The 19,151-nt window shown below is 42.3% G+C and overlaps 1 long non-coding RNA gene across 1 annotated transcript in view; it reads left to right on the top strand.

The window, feature by feature from the left end:
- LOC133394108 (uncharacterized) overlaps nt 1-19,151 on the top strand; it is a 70,555-nt gene extending 51,404 nt beyond the window's left edge. The window contains exons 3-4 of the long non-coding RNA XR_009766606.1: nt 13,001-13,084; nt 13,164-19,151. This is a non-coding gene — a long non-coding RNA (uncharacterized LOC133394108). The remainder of the gene's footprint in view (nt 1-13,000; nt 13,085-13,163) is intronic.

A 19,151-nucleotide genomic window follows, 5' to 3' on the forward strand; every position in this document is an offset into this window, starting at 1 on the left:
CATGCCCGACATGCTTTTGCATACGATTGAAAAGGTTGTTTCAATACCATTCCATACGCATTTGCAACCGAATGGCCATCGCTAAGAGCCAATGGGGCGTGCTTTGATGTATGTAAACTGTGCTTTGAACGCAAGTTAGTGTGAGAGTTTGGTTTTACTTAGGATACTTTTTAATACTATAAGTACATTGCTGTGACAATATTCGCCTATTAAAATTATTTCTTAAGAACACACAGAACCATAAGCAGTACGGTGTGACTCCACTGCTTCGGCGTTTCGTATTGTGATCGCAACAAAAGATGCATAAATGAGCACTACAACGCTGGAGGCGGGCAAACTTTTTAAGTAGCACATAAAAATACACTCGGAATAGAGCGCTAGCGTCTCGTTAGAGACACCATTCCTTCCGCCGAATGGCTTAAGCGATTCCGGGGAAAGATTAAACCACTTGCGAGAAAGTTAAATTTCTCCATCGGCAAAGCACTGTCCAGCGAATGGAGAGAGATAATGAACTTTCCGTTCGATGGAAACACTTTCAAGTGAGGAAGGGAGGGGGGGAGGGGGTGAAAGGGAGTTCAAAAAAAGAAAAGAAAAAACCATTAACCTTACTCTCCGCCCCCCGTCCACGTGCGTTCCGAGCGTAAAGTATCGACATTTTCCTATCACTTCCGAGCGAGGCGAGATGAATAAAATAATAAGAAATAGCTCTTTCCTTCCCGCCCGTCTCCAGGCGGTGCAGTTTCAGAGGTGGGTAAGGATCGTATAGCATGCTTTCTTTTCGATGTTCTTGTTTTTATTTTCTTTTTCAAATAAAAAAAAACCACCCTCCCCACACGAACACGCCCGGAGGTGGTAATGGCAGCAAACTCGGGACGATCTCATTAAAAATCCAATTAAGAAAATGCAGGGAGGGTACAGAAGTGTACGATGTTGATGATGATGATGAAAAAAAAGTATCCCGCGATGCGAAAGGACGCTAGAATGCGCCCGTTCATGCTAGGAACTGGAAAGGCGCAGGAAGTTGAACGACACAAAAAAAATAAACGACAGAAAAAATATGTGTGTGTGTCTGTGTACATCTAAAATTCAAATTACATCCTTCCATTAGCAGAATGCGAATGGCGCGAAAAGAGGAATATAAAAAAAGGGAAAAACTTCCTCGTTGTCATAGCCCATCCCAGTTGCGTTCGCTAAAAATTTCACAACTTTCCCTGTTCACTTGTGTATGTGTGTGTACCCTTATTCATTTTCAATTTTCCGGAGAAAGAAAAAACCCAGTAGCTCGCACACTAATGTTTTACTCGTTTCGCTGAAAAAGTTGGAGCTGCGAGGCAAAACAAAGTGCAAAGAAATTGTGCAAAAATGCAAAACCGACCAACCGAGGCTCGGGGTGGAACGGAAAGCATCAACGAACGCACGAACGAACGAACGAACGAACGATTCACTCCATAATCAAGAACACCCAATTCAATTTAATTATACGATGGATGAGAAAAGTACAGACAGCGAGTGCGAATGGAGAGTGCGACGGGGAGTAGACAGTTTCATGGGATTGCCTCGGTTGGGTAGATTGTTTGGCGTGAAAATGCGAACGCATTGCATCCTTTTCCCCGATTCGCGCAGCACTATCACGCGCACAGTCTAGCCGTTTCAGTCATTTGAACCATTTGTCGTCCTGTCATCGAGTGAGCGTTATAAAGTGATATTAAAAGCATAAAAAACTCGAGAGATAAGAGTAAGAAAAACAAAAAAACACACACACTCACACACATACAGCTCAAGCTCTCTGCTGGCAACCGAACGAAAACTCACACCAAAGGGATGCTACGATTTCGATCGAGCAAAAAAAAGGAACAAGAAACAAAAACGTCCAAAAAGGAAATGACACAGGAACGAGACTGCTACGGACTCCGAGTCGAAGGATCTACCATCGCTGCGGAAAAGTGGCGGAAATTAATATTGCATGTCGGCATAAGCCGAACGAAGGGGGACGGGGTGACTATCGACCGGAGGGTATAAAAAATAGCCCCTCCGGGTTGGATGGGAACAGCAGCGGACACCACAGACAGCATAAAATCACGGTGCGGCGGCATTTTGTTTTTAAAACCGAAGAGTCCCTCGATGGCGACACAATTAAATTCCATTGCCATCATCATTGAGTTGAGGCCCTCGGCTTCAGGATGATGGGGGTTTGGATGGGCGGTTTGGTGAGAGGAAGGAAAAGGAGAGAAGAGAGAATTTCCCGCCACCATTCGGCGCTGGGTGGAAATGATTCGAGCTTCGACCGCTCGCCGGCAACCGGAATACCCGGGGCCTGATGACCGGGGAAATTACTTTCATTATGGCTTCCATCTGATTGCTTCTTGGGTTTTGTTATTACTTTGTTGTACTGCTCGTCATGCTACTGCCATCCAACAGAAGCTTAATGTTTCGGGATTAATGAAGCACTTTAGAAAAAAGCTGGCCGGGCCGATATTTAAGCGACGCTTGTGTACCCGTAAAATTAAATCATTCTAAGCGAACAATAATAACCGTTCGGGTCATCGGGGGATGATAGAGGAGCATCATTAATATATTCATAATCTTTGCACAATAATGACTTTTCGGGAATTAAATTAAAATACTTAGAATTAGAAGAACGGAAGTTTGAACACAACTATTTTTTTCTCAGTTTGTGTCTTTTGAATTAAATAGAACTGAACCAAAAAAATATTGATATTTTAGGCGGAATTGCTTATGAATAAGCAAGAATGTCTAACGCATTTTCCACAAGGACAGAGGAGGCGTGGTATGCCCAAATTAAGGTCTTCCTTAGGCAGGCCAAGACAGCAAAGCGGTTGTAGCGCCGGATAAGTAAGTAAGTAGTTAAGTAAAGTAGTAAGTAGTAGTAAGTAAATAAAGTCGAGCACATTTATGCTGTATAAGGAACGCAATGATGATTTTCAAAGCCATTCGAATTGATCGTACAAAATATAATGTATCAAATACTCAATATTTCAGTATCTTTAAGGCGCATACCAGAAGAAAGAGTCCTTGGAAGCATCTTCTTTAACATGCTATCGATCAAACGGTTTTATCTCCGAGCGATGATAACCCAACCAGCTTCACACTTAAAGGGCACCGTTTGAGGATGCATTGATGCCTTATATTCCCTCCCCAGCGGTACAGCAAAATATGTTTAGTCTCGTCCACGGATCCTTAAACGGACGCAACCTCTTTAACTTGCGAAAAGAGGAAGAAAACGACCGGTCAAGCAAAAGCATATGTGTGCATGTGTACCGCTCGATAACCCACCGACCGGTAGCGTCAGACACTGACCATTGCCGCTGTCGTCTGGGTGGCTTTTGCCGCTATAACCCTCACTTTGTTGTACCTCCCACGGGTAGCCCCGTCGTATCCGCTGCATCCGCTTTTTTAGAGCCACCGACAGCCCCAGAAAGCCGAGTTAAAGCCATTCCCTTTTGTTCACCTTCGATTTTTTCGCTCGCTCGCTCGAGAGAGTTGGTGACCCTTCGGTTGGTCGCACTGGCAAACTGGATGTACTCTTGGGGGAGGCCTCTACAAGTGTCAGAAAATCTTCGAACAACGCACAAAGGTTGCAAAGGTTAACCGCTTTAGAAAATGGTAGCATCCAACGGTTTTTGGTTTTGTTGGGCGCGCTTTGGAGTTGGAGTTGGAGCGCTTGGGATGGATTGCGTCGTGCACCGCTGCTCGGGTTCAGGGGCGGGCCGGTGTCGTTTGATGATTCTTCCTTCCTAGAATCCACACACAGCCGCTCCAGAAGCGCAGCATGACTTTGAACAATCCATCGTACCGCAGATGACGGTCCAGCCCCCTTCCAGGATCACCGACGCAGAAGAAGTGCGCTCCTGCCGAACGTCCTTGGACGTATGACAGTTCTCTCGATTGAGGTCAGCACCTGTGTGTATGCGAGCGTGGCCTAGTGATATTGGTGTAGCAGTTTTCCATCGAGCTGGGGGGGAAAGTGAACTAAATTCCTGTACAGGCAGGAGAGCGCGCGGGCAGCGCCATGGAGGGAAGAGACCGATTCAGTCTGTCGTAAAACATCACTTTATGCCGGGCATCATTTCAGGGAAGGTCAAACGAGGAGTGCTTGAAAAGTGTTTAAAGTCACTTTTGGGTGATACTCCACCGTCTGGATTTGCTGACTGGCGGGCATCTCGTCTACTGTGGCGTCCTTTAAACTGTGATTCAAGCATTATTCGGTTTACGATCGCTCTTTTTAAAGGGCGGTTTGGTTGGCCACAAAATAAAAGGTTTCACTGAAATCGGCCATTTACAGTTTTGCGATCTCTTCAAGCTATCTGTTATATGGTATTTTCCTTGAATTGCTTCAACATAAGAAGAAAAAAACGATCTTGCACGTGGTTGGTTCCACATCCATAAATGGTTACAGTGGCATAATAATCTAATCAAACTAAGGTGAAAAAGGGCACTTGTTGTGAATATAACAGTTAAATAAATCATGCCATTATCATCATGCGACAATGAAGGAAAGTTTTTCTTAATAGGAATATACAAGGCAACAATAAATGATTTTTTTCTGATATTGTTCTGTATATTATTAGCATTCCTATACTACCATGATAATGATTAATGGTAGTTATGAGTACATACACAATAAAAGATTGTCTAGTGTTATAAATATTTAAAAACGTCACCATTATTTGAAAACCACTCTTGTTTCGCGCAAACACTCCTCGATGGATAAGCTCATCCATCTCAACCAGCCAAACTACTAACAAGCAAGCGGTAATAAGATTTTGCATCGAATCACTCGTATTTCAATCGAGACTCGTTTTCGATATTGCCTCGTTACCTACCCGTCCCGGGCCCGGAATCCGTTTATTGGTTCGCTTTTCAATTTTGCAAATTTTGCACCAACACTTTCCACGCACGGGAGGGTGAGTGAGTGTGTGCCCGAACCGTGCTGGTGCTTACCAACTGCCATTTGCAATCAAAACCTCTCCACTTCCTGAGGAAAAGAAGAAAGAAAAAAAAAACACTCCCGAAACAGAAATGAAACGAAACCAAAGCAAATCGGGAGCTTTTCTTTTCGAACCCCCCTACACACGTCCTCCAACAGCGCGTGCGAATGAGTGTGAGTGTGTGTGTGAGAGAGAGGGACAAAGAGAGATTGAGAGAGAATAATCGAGATAGAAAGAGAAAGAGAGTATGTCACATACATCTTTGGTGTCAACTTCAGTCATCATCCACGCGCCCCTATATATTCGTCAATCTGCATCCCCTCGCCTCGTTAGCATCCATCCACACACCGTCGCACCGGCAACTTGCTCGACACGACGTCATTAAAATAATGGAAAGCCGTCGGCAATTTCCATCTTCACCCTGGTTGGTGTGTGACACGAGAAAGCTCTTTATTGCTCCGAGGAACGCGCAATTCTTTCCACCAACGAAGGGATCCCTTTACGATACGCAAGCGACGGCAGAGCGAGCCGACCGCGTGGTGCGGTGAGGCAAGCGCTTAGAGGAGATTTTCATTCGCGCGTTACCATGGCAAACACGTCAAGAGCGTGTGTGTATCTATGTGTATGTGTAGGTGAGTGTACAGTGGGAACACCCTTTTATACCCCCCGCCGCCATTCTCGTGTGGCGTGGAATTGAATTCGCGTGTGCAAATTTTCCTTCCACTTCCCTTTTTGCGATTTTCCAACCACGCGCACCACCGCCCGTACCGATGCCGTTGCTACACACGGAGCCGGGGCGATGTGGAATCCTACGAGCACGCGCGTGTGTGTGTGTGTGCTTGTGGAGTGCGGCATGCTTTTACTTTATTTTTCGCTTCTACCAATTTTCATTTCCATGCCGTCTTACCTCTGCCCTACCCTGACACGGCACGAGTGGGACTCACAAACACATACCCGCACAGCAGTTGTAGGAGGCTGTAAAAACTCCCAAAGCTTCTGCCATTTGCTAAGTAACGGGCGAAAATGGTAAACGCGAAGGTTTTCTTCTTCTGTATGCGTTTTTTTTAGTTGTTCGCTGTTTGCTCTTGTTCCTTGCGAGGTCGTCTTACATTAGCCGTATGAGGCAGCGTACACAGCACCCCAAGTGAAGCCCGGAAACCGGGAGTTGGCCGTCTTCGTTCGATGGCCCGCGCTAGAAGATGGAAAGTAAATTGATTTTTATTCAACTTTCTCTTCAATTTGAGTTTTATTTATTTACGTGTCTCCCCATCCCGGGCCATGTGCGGTAAGGTGAATGTGCTCGTGCTTTTTCATGGTTTTCTCTTGCTGCCATGGTGTCACGATGTGAGAAAATGAGTTTGACGTCTGAAGGAAGGTGCGCTGGTCGGCACGGTCGGCCAATACAAATCGAGCAGGATGCAGTACTTCAATGTATGTTTTAGCTCCCGATTGCCAGTTACCCTTTGGTTGGTCTGACGTGTGACGTGAACATGCTGTCAGTGTCATTTCGGATGTTGCTCCATTTAAGTAACATAATTGGCTTTTTGTTTTTTCAAACAAACTTAAAAGGCTTTATATTGAAGTATCCATCCCCCAGTCTGATATGGTTTTTGAAAAACTAACAACGTTTCGAGTTATGCTCTTGTGCCCCTTTTTTACCCATACACTTAGTCCCGTAATGATCAAAAGTAACTGAAAAAAGACCACAAACATAACTCCCCACACGTGCTGGAGAAGCAAGGCTTTGCTCTTCTTGCTCTTCCTTCACCCTGCAATCTATTCGATTACGTATGCGACCGATGGGACTGGGCTCATCTACATAAGACATACAACATCGCTTTAGGCTTACACTTGGTCCCGAATTCCTCTGGAATGCGTTAAGCACAAGGCTCAACGAGCAGCCACACTCCTATCGGAACCTTATATCCGCGAAGTTTTATTTCGAATGAGCGCCACCTATAATCTCAATCGTCCTGAGAAGGTATGCGACGCGGTACAGGGGTGCGGGGTTTGTGAAAGCTGCGAGAAGGAATCTGAATGTAAAGCGAGCACCAGCAAAGGCACGAGTCAATCGAATGAAGAAATTGAACTTCACCAAAGCTAAACGAATTGCCTCGGTTCGTCGTCAACCGGAAGGATGGTAAGCGGCGGTGGTTACCGTGTGCGCACACAAAAAAGGGAACACCTAAAGCCTCGATGAGCATGGGAATGGCAGGCGAGCGGAACCGGAAATGCACGAAGGCTGCCACTGGCTGTGGGTGGGAATGGTGTGGATGTGGCGCAGGGAATGCCGGCGCATGGCAGAATTTCATTACAACGCTAACGAACGCTGTCGACCCCGGGACCCACGAAAGCGGTTCCCACTAACTAAAAGACTACCACTTGTACGTAGAGTGCCCGGGACGGTTGGGAGTTGGGACAGAAGATAGGGCGCAAGCGAGAAAGAAAAGAAGCAACAGAGGGAGATGAGAGAGAGAGAGAGAGAGAAAGAGAGAGAGGGAGAGGAAGAGAGAGAGGAAGAGTGAGAGATTCCCATATATGTATGTTTTTCTTCGATAACGATGCCGAAGGTAGGGATTATCGGGAAATGAGGGCTCTCAGTGGGGGAGCGAATGGGTCAAAGGGCAATCAAAAGCGTCAGTGAGGGTGGAGGAATGGGGTGGCAAAAAGAGGGAAGCTGCAAACGCAAATTCACGTTTGAATATTGGACTTCAATGGGGCTTCTTGTAAAATGCAACACCCTGGAAGGAGATGAAGAGCGCGCTCTGAAGTGGCAGTGTTTGATCAGGAGGGAAGGATAAAAAACTCCTTCTACCCACATCATCTAGTGAAGTTAAGATGGAAATGCAAAAATAGCCAAACCAATAAGACGTACATAAGTCCCCTAGAAACGTGTTCGTTAATGATCTTCTTCGTTTGACACTGTCCGTTGAGAATGACTTTTTTGCTGGGACTCAAGTAGGCACTAACAAATAAAGAAGAAAACAGTAGAAAATAATGAAGTAAAGTGTGTAATGAATTTTTAACAGATATGTATATATTGCATATTTTAGTATAAAAGTAGATCCAAAGATTTAAATGACCAACAAGTAATGATTACAAATCCAAAGCAAAATAATGTGAAAATCAGTTACGCTCGACAAAAACATGCAAAACATTTAAAAAAAGTTTAATTTTGGACGCTTCTTAAGCGCTTTTGCTCATCGCATCAAACACGTAGCCCGCTGCGAGTGATACTCAAAAACTTTTAATGAGTTCATTTGTATGGGCGAGGCTCTCACATTGTCGTCAACTTTTTTGCTTGCTTCGTGTGCAACGTTTCTGGTCAAGTTATCGCATCCTTCTTCTTTCTTACTTCCAGTGTCGCTAGGGCTAGGGCGAATTTTCGGACGATTCCCAAACTGACCTCTCCTAATGCTATCGATTTCTTGGTACTTTGTCGTGAGTGTCTGTGAGTCTTTTTTGTGTGGGAGCTTTTGACAAAATCGCCCTCGTTACACGGTCCTGCCGGTCTGAGATGTGTACGAATCAAACACTGCTTAGCTGTTTGTATATTATCGAGGGAATGTTATAGCGTGATGTAAGGTTGCTTTTCTACTAATACTACTTTATTAAAATGTATGGTATATGTACTATATTTTCAATCAATAAATTTATGAACCTTCAATGGTCATAAAAACCTGCGTAAAATAAGATGATAGAAAATACAAAATAAAATCAACGTTTATCTATTTCAAGCGTTTTTTGTATTTAACACATTCTTAAAAATTATCATTCAAACCTAACCGGATATCTCATCTGTGAGCTTCCGGTCGCGAGCCAAACAAAATGTAAATTTAAACATTACACGACAGAACAAATTAACCTAACCCATTATCGGATCGCTGCACAATTGCATTCCAATCGGTTTAGTGGTCAATTTATTCCTATGTAGGGGGTGCATTATTCCATAGAATCCTAATTTTGCTAACTACCCACAAAAACGATCCAATGTACATCACTTTTCATCGCTCTATGTGTGTGTGTGTTTTTTTGTGTATCTACCCCCCACGCCAACAGATTGCGTGCGTTCGATCATTCACACGTTCATTCGCGCGGTCAGCCACAAAGCGCCGATGATGACCGAGCTTAGTTTTGCTGTTTATATCGGTGTCGGGAGGCTGATAATTGAATTTATGCAAAATCGTCCGTTTTGAAATTAAATTGCCACAAAGCGGTTTTTTGCGGTTACGGTTACGGTCGATTCGCGCAAATGAAACGAACGGACGGGGGCATGTTATAGGGACATAAAGCATTATTTTCAGAAGTAAACTAAACTCCCCATTGAATGGTCGTGCATGAGAAGAAATCACATACCGTAAAGGTTCAATAGAATAGGGGAGCCTGTGAGCGGTATATCATAAATTATGAATTACAATAATTTTGCCATGGCCGGCTTCATTTTATCACCACGTATAGGAACGATGCTTGCCATCTATTTCAAAATGTTCGCGTTCCGTGTTGATTAAACAACGAGCACTACGCGCACTAAAAAGCCGTTTGCAGAGCTGTCGTTTTGCTTCGATTCGAAATTTATGCTGAATTTACCATTATCACTTTATGATGTGAAACGTTGAAAACTGAACCATAATTTGCTGCTTCCAAAACTTCGTCCCTTTATTAGATAGGATGGAGGTTTTTAGATTTTCCAAAATTATAAGCTGATTTCAATTCAAGCACACAAGCCGTTGATGCAAGTAGAAATCGGTGGGGAAAACGCTGTATTAAGTAAGCCCCACTCGTTTACCATTTCGTTCGAAATGAGCGATCTTTGATCCAATTTCGGGCCCAAACTTGTACAGTAACAGAATGTGCGCTTTTATGTAAATATATTCCCAATTTAGCTGCACTAGCCTGCAATGTCGAAAACGGTACGAACACGTGCAGCTTAGACGATACGATCAGAGCGGAAAGTATGGAATTTGTTCAGCGTGTATTGTTCCTACCCATCGGTAGAAGCGGCAGTCGCCGACTGGTAAAAAGCAAAGACCCCCAATAAAACCCATTAGCACCCATACGGTTGGATGTGCTTGGATCCCGGTTCGAATGCAACGTATGGCAACGCCCAAGCGAACTAGGGAACGGGCGTCTCCATTCCCGAATATCCTCCCGAACCAAATCACTTTCCGGTCCTTCTCGGAACGACGGGCTTCAGTTCGAATGGTCTTAGAACATGGTCCACGCGGTGCGCAATTTGGGGTGCACTGCTACGTTGCTACGAGGCCCCCCCTCGGGGTAGAGAGGGCACCGGGCACGGCGGAGGACAGCGCACTCATTCATATTTAATCTATTGATGAATATGAAAACTTTCAACATTTTCAATTATACTCATTCGTTTCGTACCATAACGGCACGGCCCCGGCCTTGCTGCTTTGGCTTTTGGGGCGAGCGGATTCGAGCCATCTCCATGAGCTATTCATGAGGTTATGAAATTTTGAATGACTAATGGACTAATATGGTGGCAGTAGGGGGGTGTGCTTCGGAAACAGCAACCCGGAGCCACGTGGGACAAAGAACCATAATCTCATCTCACGGCGCTTTATCATAGCGGAACGGTGGTAGGAGAACATATCTGTACGGGAGAAGCCAATCCTGCAACGACACATCTGACAATCAGTGTTTCGAAGGGAAGGGAGAGAGGGAGAGAGATACTGGTCGGCTGGATCTGGACCTTTTTAACGGGGCCGTACGGTTCGAAAAGTACGGTGCCGCGTTTGGAAGCTTTCGGATGCTGCACGGATGCTTGAAACCTTGAACGATCATGGTCGTTGGAGTCCTATATGGTGGAATGATGCTTTGCTCTGACGCAAGATGCATTTATTATGCGTCTGCAATGAGTATAATCACTCTGTCGCATCATCCCGTGCCGTCGCGTTGTGTTGACGCACATGACGCATGATGTTTGGATTGATTTTATTAACAGCCATAAACGGGAGGCAGGAAATCATGTGGACATTTTTCTTCCAGAAAAATTCAAATGGAAGATGTATCAAAATATAACTTTTATAAAATGAAAAAAGATTAAACTATAAACTATGGATAAACTATGGATTAACATCCAAAAGATTCAAAGAATAAATATTAACGAGTTTTTCATCTATTTACCTGACATGTAAACTATGTCAACTATCAAAAAGGCTAGTACAATGTTTTAGTAATACAGTACAGTACTTCTATCGTGTATTACGAGAAACCTTATGTACTTAAATTTACTCCCATTCGTCGCTTTTATACATTGTGGAAACTATTTCCGACCGTGCTACAAAGTAGCACATTAAATCATCATCAGCTCCGTCCGCCATTTTATTTCCATCGTCTTCAGCTCCACTTGGGTTCTGCAAATTATGTACATACGTTCTGTTACATCCCCTAGGATGATAGGATGCTGGGAAGCCCAACCTAACTCGACAGCCAATTACACTCCGGACGGGTTTCACTTTGCCTCTCTACCACACGATACTACGCCGTTTAATTTTCCCAGCTCAAGCATCGTGAACGCCCTTTTTCCGGTTCGGTCCTATAAATTAATCTATCCTTTGGTGGGAAAAAACGGGTCCCCTTTGCTCGTGTCGAGTGAATCTGCTCACTCGTTCTGTCCGCTTGGCGTACTAATTAGTACAGTGAGAGCGTGGTTTCATCCACACATCTTTCCGCTTGTGCCTTCCTTCCTGCCTTCCTTTTGGTGGTGGTGTGTGGCTTGGTGTGTTTGTCGTTTGCCCAATGTCTTTCCGGAGACTCCCCACGTCGACGTTCGCTCACTAATACGTTGGCAAAACCATGGCAACATCATGGTGGAAAACATTGCTATAATCGTTCTTTTCCTCCCTTTGTTTGCTTGCCGCCTTGCTACCACCACCACTATACTCTTCCGTTTTTCCTTCTCTTCAACACCCCCTCAGGCGCCTCCAACCTCCCTCTCTCATCCCCCGCATCTCTCACTCACCATATTCATCTCATTATATACCTCACACATTAGCGCACGTACGGGTTGACGGCCGATGGAAATAAATGGCAAATGGCTCTCTATCCTTTCTTCCACCTACTCACACACTCATACACCGAGGCGCATGATAAACACTTTCTGGCGTCGCCTTGCCAAAGATGCTCTTTTTTGTTGTTGTTCGTGGGTTCGGGATGGTGTCTCCAACACATCCTTCGTAAGGGGAGATGCTGTTTTCCGTTCCTTTCTTACTTACGGGTTAACTTCTCTTCTCCACCTACTGCGCTCTCTCTCTACCTCTCTCTGCCTCTCTCTTTCGTTTGTCACACTTCACCTAAAGCCGGTCGCGATTTTGTAGCGAGGGTTTTTGTTTCACACCAATACACACCCGCTACAGTAAGCATTTCTTTACTTTCGTATCATTTCACTAAACGGAACGCTAAACCAAGCGAGGAAAATGAAAATGGGTGGTACGAAGTGCTCTCTCTCACTCTCTCACACTGATTATCTCTCATTCATTCTTACGCAAACCCGGCTTGCCATCATCCCAACGTAACTTTGATTCATTTATTCTTTCATCCCTTCGTACATCGCTCGCTGGAAATAATCTCTATACTGTACTGCATCCATCGTTTTGTCTCGATTAGTCGTCTCACAGCCACTATCACTACTACCATTAAGCGAATGAGTATCTCGTCTCAGTGCGCTTCCGTTGTGTGCTTCTCCATCGTGTTCTCCTCCATCCCTGACCCTTTCCGCAGCATCATGAGCATGGAGAACGAGAGCGATGGTGCTTTGTTTAATTTGCTGCTTTAATTAAGAGTGACGATGATACACATAGGCGAATGCGCCTGACTGAGATGGAAAGTGAGCATTAGCGCATAGTCAGCAGATTGCCTTCTAACGGAGGGACGCCATTTTATTTCCTTTTTTTTATACCATTCAGTTTTATGTTCTGTATTGTTTTGCTGTAATTTATGTATTACTGATGCTACGTGTCGTTCTATTTATAGTCATACCAATTCCTATTTACTAATGACAGTTTACTCATTCTATGTACTCTTCGTTATAGATACGAACACTCAACGGAATCGACTATGGAAACTCTAGCTAATTCATTTGCTGTAACCAACTCCACTACTTTGTTTCATTGCAGGTATGTTTTTGTATTGCGATAAAAGTGTATAAAAGATTGTTTTAAATTGTTTTTTTTTTATTATATTTTCTCGTTCTAGTGCAATTGAACAGCACAGCACAATATAATTCTCATTCGTTCTGTCCTTGCTTTCACACCTTCGTTCATTGACGTTTCTACTAAACTGCTAGACAGGTTTCCTTAGCTGGAAATCTATCACTTAGTACTAAAATAACCTTCGAGTGGACTACACACGCTCCCGAGCACGAATGATCAACTTAAAAATGGTTTGGGTTCTACAGCCTACAAAACATTTCGAATGTTTCAACAACTACAATATACGTTCCAAACCACGGAAAGGGAAACAGATTCCTGCCGAAACCCGCTCGCTTTACACAGAACAAAGCACGAGAAATGCACACAACGATACCCGCCGCACGAACCCTGCGCTCCGTTCTATCCTGAAAGGGAGCGTTTGCTCTAGCAGCAAACGCACAAGATCGTCAAAACTGAACAGTTTCACCAGGAGCACAAACCTGACGTAAAAATACGATTTGACATAACCGATTGCGGCGTAAAACACGCGCGCAAAAGAAGCAAGAGCAAGTGCGACACGATACAGATGCAGGAAGCAGGAAGAAACACAGATAAACAGAAGAAATGCAACAATTAAGTTCCTACTCTAAAATAAAGAAAAATAAAACATGAAACATAGATAAAAATATACGTTATAAACGAGAGTGTAATAATTGTACTATTTAGGCGCATGAATTTATCCCAAAATCGGATTGTTCGATGTTTTTTGGGAAGTGAAACAAAACGAAAAGAAGATGAGATAGAAAATGAAAGGAAAAGATACACACCCCCCGAGACGCATATACACACATGTGAGTAGGAGAGAAAAGGAGAAAAGAAAAACATCAGCAAAAAAATCATGTGAACGCAAATCGTGATCGTGACAAAATGTAAAGTTACAAGAGACTGAACGTTTGCCCTGGCGGTGGCGGCGTTTGGTTGATGATTGTGTTTTGAAATATTAGGAAAAAAACAACCCTTATGCTAAATGAACATGATCAGCATAATGCATAGTTCTACTCCTAGACCTTATATTTTAATGATCAATTCCTTACGGTTGGAGCGTTTTTCCGCCATCGGAACCTACTAGCAGGTCTCCGGACTGTTTAGCGTGAAGACCACTTTGACCGTGCGCGATTAATCCTTGAAAAGGGTTTAGGATCTAAGCTATAATGATGTGTCATTCTGCAGTGTGGAAGAATCAAATATGACGTAAAACATAAACACCCAAACGTCGCCACACACATGGCAGACAGAACAGTTTTGCACCTCGCTTGTTCTCATCTCAACACAAATTGAGATGAGACCTAGAATTCTACTAACTATAACATGTAGTATTAAGAAAGTTACACTGGAACCGAAGTGAAAAGAAAGTTCGTTTCAGAATGATTAAATGATAACATAAGCTACACAAATACACGCAAACAAAGCGTAAAATGATGTGTGAGACAATGAAACACTGATGAATAAATGTATAAAGTGATGGACAGGAGAAGCTGCAAAAAGAAAAGCACAAAAGACGAATAATCATGACGAACAATGCCATACGATGTGTGTGTGTGTGTGTAATTAAAACGAAATCAAGCAGCAGTATAATGTAAAAGCACCATTGAACATAATGATATCAAAAAGGCAGCAGAAAGATCGAGATCGATCTCATAATCCATCTCGATGATAGGGTTTTGATTCTTGTACCATACATCTTTGCGCCGTTACCTATCTTTTTGCTGTTCTCTGGGCTAAGGTGTAGAGAGTTTCCAGCGCCAAACACTTGACAGAAAGATCCATGAACTATTAAACTCTACTCTTTGCACGTTTCCACATTTTGATGCGGGCGATTTTCGAAACATTGCAGCATAAACAACAACCAACTGTTTCTGCGCGATCAACAACACAGTTTGGACCAGCCAGTGGAACATTCCAACATCAACTTACCACCGTTTCACTCAAGCGGGCTCTTTGGGCGTCAACAAGATAAGCATTGCGATCTTATATACTATTGTAGTCAGCTTATCGAAATGCATAGACATATTTTATAAAACGTGGGAAAATATAACAAAAAAATATAAAAATCATAAAACAAAACCAAAAAAATATCGAGTGCGTAAAATAGATGAAAGTTAAACATATGCATACATACCCTTTGAATATTTATTATTCATTGACGATCGAAGAAAATCAATTGATCTCTAACGACTATATTCGTCGCCCACAGTGACAGTGATCGAGTGCGTTCGATCGTTGCTTGCGGTGCGCGTACGATCAGTCGACTCATGTGCAAACATACAATCCATGTGCAATGAAACATAAAATTTGTTCGCTAATGTTGTGTGCGATAATTAATCGGACAACAGTTTGATATTAGGAAATAGGGTAAAATTGAGCAATGAAACAGACAGAGGGAAGGTGTGCTGAATATGCGAGGAGGCTCACCGTTCCTTTTGTCTCTTTCGTGTTGGTGTGTGTGAACCGAGTGAACGGGGGAGGCTATAACTTTCAAACCGTTCTGCTGAAGTCGACAGCAGAACGGATTTAACGTTGTAGGGATTAAAATTCATCAATATTTGCAGCTATTGTTTAGGAGATAAAAAGGAATTAGCAGAAAGGGGAGAAATGATTCGATTGAGCCAGCGGTTGATATGAGATATTTTTTTAGATTTACTAAGAGCTAAAGAAGACGGCAGTCATACGGCCAGTGGCTAAGCGGTAGCACTAACTGATGAAAAGTTCCTATAATGCATTACCCGCATTCTTCGAGCCGATCGGGAATGAGGGTGTGCGACCATTTGTCATTAATATTACAGACATTACATTACACACTCACTTCAACGTGATTATGAATCTATTATATGATACTACTAAACAAACAAGCGTATGTATAAATGGCTATGTTTCGTTTGATAATGTTTTAAGTTAGTTTGTGCAGTTTCCAATAATGATTCGATGCATGTAGAGACGCAACTTTATACGCATACCCTGCCCCAACGTGCGTGGGATCTTACCGAATCTAGTGATGATGATAGCTTCTGCCTAGAGCAACTGCTTTACACGGTCCAAACGGCAGGAAACACAGTGCAATGTATAAAACACTATTGGAACTTTCACACCAGTGCATCGAGAGAGTTTAATTTGTCGGATCGAACTCCACCTACTTAGTACTGTAACGAGCGTTGGATTTTTTTTAAGACAGACCTGCCTGTCTGATATAACAATCTTTAATAATGGATTGTTCACCAAATTGAATCATTTCGTTTATAACGAAAATGTTCGCTTTACTACTCGAAGAGAGATTTTATTCGATGTATAAATATGAATACAAAAGGTTTGTTGGTAAAATAAACCAAAACACCACTGCACGCGATCACCAACACACGTAGGCACACAATGAAAAACAAAAAAACACACTGAAGGACATTGTTTCGTGAAAAATAATTTACTGAAACTACCAAAATTGAATGTTACACAAAAACATGACAATTGATACTCGCGAAAACAACAATAATAGTTTATTAGGTTGAATAGAGAGAGGACAGCAGTATGTTCGACTGTTTCAAAAGGTGGCTAGGGTGCGGACATGTAATGGCAAAACATGCATAACTTTAAATGAAACGAATTTTGTTCCTATTTGAGATTGGAGAGAAAACGATAAAACACAAGTGTGAGCAAAGAATATGGCAAACATAGACAAAGAAAGAAATGCAAAAATAACCATACAAAACCGGAAAACCGTAGCAATTCATGCAAATTAAACATCAAATCGTAATGATAAACAACACACACAACCACATATAATCAAACATTTCTACAACTCAATCCACTTGAACTGAACGCCGCGCGCAAGAAAAGGTCAGAGAAAGAGATAACGAAAGATAAAAGAAACACAGAAAGACTCGACATATCATGAACGATTACTTTTGCCCTCGCATTAAACAAGTGAAACTAAGAAAATTTTTAAACCCAACCGCATTAAAAAAAAAGTGAATCATTTAGATGAGGGAAGCCGAAGAAGAAAACGTTCTTTCATGTGTCAAATGTCAACCAACATAACACACTATTGCTACTACTAGTAATATTACTGTTACTACCAATACTACTACTTACTACTATTACTACTAACAACTACTCAACAGAAGGCAGCAGAACAGAGATCAAATACCAGGGCTACTTTCTTCGTTGCCGTTTATTTCCCTCAACTAACCTGTTGTGATCTATACTCCTTGTTTTAAGCAAGTTCAAACCCAAAACTCCAACAACAAACCAAACGCATCCAGTGGAAGGCCAAGATTAAACCGCGCTTAAAAAAGAAAACCAACCTCTACTACAAAGTTCCTGTTCCCTTGCTTTTTGGCACGCGATCGCAAGGGGTGTGATCGGTGCTCGTGGGGAAATTGTTCAGTTTGTTATTTTAACATATTTGTTAGTCTTATTTTAAAGTCGTTCGTTCAAATTTTCCTCAGACAAGAAAAAAAAGAACCTTTACAATACTCCATGTCAAACGATGCTTATTGAAGCGGTATTGCTTCCGACACACTTTTTCAATGATTGGCAGAATAAATTATAGCATTTCACAATGATTAGATGAAACATGATGTGTGAGCGTGGTGGCAGAGGATTGCCGTAGCGTCATAAATGATGAAAACGAAAACTGAATTTGAAACAATTCAAATTTTCACTCGGAAGACACTGAAGCTACCAGAAGCAAAGTGTTGTTTCTTCCATGGTGGGTGATTTGAATTGATTCCAGTTTTCTTCCAGAGGGTGAGATAGTGAGTATGTTTACTTGACGTCATCATGTTGCAGGTCATTAAACTCGATGCAGGTTTGGATTTCAACAATGTCGTTGATGGCAGCGGTTAAATCCACCCCGCCCTCTGTAGTCAACCACGAGCTAATGTAACCTTAGAAAACGCAAAGGAATGAGCAGCAAAAGCAAATGTTAAAAAGAAGATAAGAAACAAATACACTAACCTAACGAAAATGGTAAAAAGAGTTCCTATAAATTAAGTACTACTAACTAACAATACTCACTCGCAACACGCAGTGACTGTTTATGTTTACATTTTTCGTTGATTTGTTCATTTGTTTTCATGCTAGTTTTGCGTTTCTTTTTTAAATTAGTTTTTAACACCATTTTTTGGCTTTTTATTTTCCTGTTGTCTTTTAATACGGTCGGTGAAATACTACAACGTTACTTTTACATTTGTGTAACCCTTTATCAATATACAACAAAAGGCAGAAACACTGATCTACGATGTAAGAATTATTTGATGAGTTTGATGTATGAAAAAATGTAAAGATAACATTAAAAATATGGTGAAAAGTAACTATTAGCTGTAGGAACCGAATCGGTACAGTGAGCCGCAAATTGCCCAAAAGTAAACCAAAAACGAATGTTCTTAAATCGTTTTACGTAACACAACCGTCGTGCAGACAGCATTCGATAATGGTTTTATGTTGAATACTTTCAATCCAATCCACAAAACGACAAGTGTATGAAGAGTTTTTACTTCAGCATAAAGACATATGTAAATCAACAGTCAAACCTGCACTGAAAAGAGCAAGTGCATTCAATCAAACAATTACAGAAGAGAAAAAATCAACCTACGAAATGAATTACAGAGTAAACATTACCGGCAAATGTATGTTGGCAGAAAGAACTAAGGTTTAAGGTAACCTCTGTAATATTGCCATTTGCTTTCACCTTCTTCACATGCCCTCCTGATCCTTCACCATCAGTCAATGTCAACTAAACTATACCGCAGCTAACACTAATAACGAACCGGAGAACATTTCAACCCAAGCTTACTTATTCTAACGAGCTGAAGGAATTCAAACGAAATGCAACGTAACAGGACAATGGTCCTTACAATCTAGCACAAAGGAGGGGAGATACGTGGATGAAATGAAGCATACACACACACACACAATTGCAGAAAAAATCTACTTACATTGTATAAGATATATTGTCAGATGTAAAAGAAGAAAAATAAACTTATTTGGTAGTCAAGATCAA

Source organism: Anopheles gambiae, chromosome 3, assembly GCF_943734735.2.
Source record: "Anopheles gambiae chromosome 3, idAnoGambNW_F1_1, whole genome shotgun sequence".
Classification (NCBI taxonomy): domain Eukaryota; kingdom Metazoa; phylum Arthropoda; class Insecta; order Diptera; family Culicidae; genus Anopheles; species Anopheles gambiae.